This window comes from Nannospalax galili, unplaced genomic scaffold (assembly GCF_000622305.1).
Source record: "Nannospalax galili isolate Female #2095 unplaced genomic scaffold, S.galili_v1.0 scaffold102, whole genome shotgun sequence".
Classification (NCBI taxonomy): Eukaryota; Metazoa; Chordata; class Mammalia; order Rodentia; family Spalacidae; genus Nannospalax; species Nannospalax galili.
Genome location: NW_008351958.1, coordinates 6531645 through 6534168, shown reverse-complemented (window position 1 = coordinate 6534168; position 2524 = coordinate 6531645). Strand labels below are relative to the sequence as shown.

Here is a 2524-nt window from a genome sequence, read left to right as displayed (position 1 = left end):
GATATCCTGCAGTGACTTGAATGAGAAATATCCCCCATAGTCTCAAGTATTTGAAACTTTGATTTCAGTTGGGTTAGTCTGTTTCAGGAACTTATGACAGTTTTAGGACCTGCAGCCTTGCTGAGGGAAGTGCATCACTGGGAGTGAGCTTTGTGGTCCGTAGTCCTGCCCACTTCCAGTTTGCCCTGGTGTTCCAGTTGCCTTCATGTGTATGCAGCTGAGATGTGATCTCTCACTTTCTGTTCCTGCTGCCACACTTTCCCCAGCATTATGAACATTTAGCCCTCTGGAACCATAAACCAAATTAAACTCTTCATTAATTGTGCTTCATTATGGTATTTTATCACACCAACAGAAATGTAACTAACATATATCCCACCAGCTCTTCAGGCAAAGAATGCTCAATGTGCCGCAAAGTCAAATAATTCTTTTATTTTTTCATTGCGAAAAAGTCTTTAAGAAAAAAAAAATTAGCTAACAAAAAAATTTAACAAGTTTCACTTAGCAAAATACACACAAAAGGAAATCTCAGTACAAAAAAAGCTTTAAGTCAAGGCCTCACCAATTCCTACAGCATTAGTATTGTGTCTCAATACTCAAAACTATGTTTTAAAAAGATTAAAGTTAACCTAAAAGACTTTAAATGAAAGTATAAACTAGAATGAAAATGAGAAATGCTTATCTTTGAATCAGGGATCTAGCACCTTTGAGTTCTCCAAAAAAGTACATGTCTCCAATTTGTACACTGTGGTGTGCTATAAAAGATCCACACTTAACATACTTAAACTACTTTAACTCAGATAACATCACTCTGAAGTATTCTACCAAACCGTTAATTGAGAAAAGCAGAAGAAAATAGTTTTAGTTTACCCAATATTACATGTTGGAAGAAAAGTTTGCATGAGAAACACTGAAGAGGTCATTTTTTAATTCAGATTTCACAAACTCATGGTGCAAAATGGGGTCCCTAGCTTCCTCTAGAGTTATAAAGTTCTCTTCACTGCTTATTGGCTGCCTATGAAAATTTATTTTTGATTGAAATAACTTGAATGTTCCTACAATCCTAATCATATCCACCCATGCTGTTCTGACAGCTGTAGCCAGCCCCGTAAGAGCCACTCACTGATTGGCTCTCCAGGCCACTCTAGGAGGCCTGGGCTGCTGATATGTCCATGCCCTGCATCACCTGATTGCTATAAGCCCCATTGCTGGCCCCAGTTGTTGAATTCAGGAAGCATTCTTTTCAGTTCAGTTGCATGTTGACCCTGTCCTTCGACATAGCTGCCACGCCTTCTTCATGGGTGGCAAATTCATATGACCTTACTTCCTCCTGACCGCTCTTGAACACTTCAATGTACCTGTGCCCTATTCTCTCCTTGTGCTTCCTAGAGCTTTCTCAGCTAACTCCTGTGAGGCAAACTGCCGGGAGCTCCCCTGTAATCTTGCCCTCTGGGTCCACAGGTAATGTGCTGCCGTTTGGCACAATTTCCAACTGTGAGAAGAACTGAATTATTTCTTCCTTTGTCTTTCCAAGTGGTGGTCCCGGAAGCCTCACAACGCCATCATTGGCACTGTGGGCACTGTTTGGACCACTGTGCTTCAACACCTGATCCATCTCGGTTCTGTGTGACTTGAACACCTTAATAAATCGGTGTCCCATGCTTTCCCTGTCTTTTTTCAGAGCCAAATTTACATCATCTTCTGACTCATGTTCAACAAAAGCCTCACCACTCTGCCTGCCTTCTCTAGTCTAAATGAAATGAACATCTGCGACCCATCAGGAATTGTGCAGAGAGGAAGTTTTGTATGTCCTCAATTGAGCAGGACAACCGTAGCCCATAGAGTTTGACCACATAACCTTCACCTCCCTCAAGGCCCAGCATCGTGGAAATTTGACAGGGCTGATGTCACACGAGCTTGGACAATGTTTTGTGGCTTAAAGAACCACCAGGGATGTCTTCAGTAGTAGACACTTACGGACAGTAACACGTTTTCCACTGAGGAAGGCAGGAGTGTCTTCTTTCAGTAAGCAAGAGGGCTTACGCCCGAAGAACCCCAAACTCCACCCGACGTTTAAAAATCGCAGAGGGCTCTTGGGAAAGTCCAGGTGCATCTTCTTTTTGTTCTTAACCTTCAGGAAGACCCAAATAATTCTTGAATTCCTTCTCTTCTCCTTTGTTATGCCAAGCTGATAGAGAAATGGCTTCTACTTATGTGCCTTAAATGAAAAACACAATCCCTGTCTATAATAGCTTGTATAAAGAAAAATGAGATTCAGGGAAGTAAAGGAATTGTCGCACTTGAAAAAATTAGCAGACACAGGATTCCACTGATAGGTGCTAGGCAAAGAACATTGTGGGAAGCTCTTCCTCCTCCTCATCGCCCTCTTCCTCTTCTTCCTCCTCTTCCTCTTTCTTTTCTTACTCCTTTTCCTCTTCTTCTTTCTCCTGGTCCTCCTTTTCCTCTTTATATTTGATTTTAACTGGTCTCAGTTGCATAATTGTACTGCTCAGGACATATTTTG

At 41.7% G+C, this 2524-nt stretch overlaps 1 pseudogene; it reads right to left on the bottom strand.

The window, feature by feature from the left end:
- Positions 1-1243: 1243 nt before the first annotated feature.
- Positions 1244-1883, bottom strand: LOC103746650 (annotated as a pseudogene).
- Between the last annotated feature and the right edge of the window lie 641 nt (positions 1884-2524).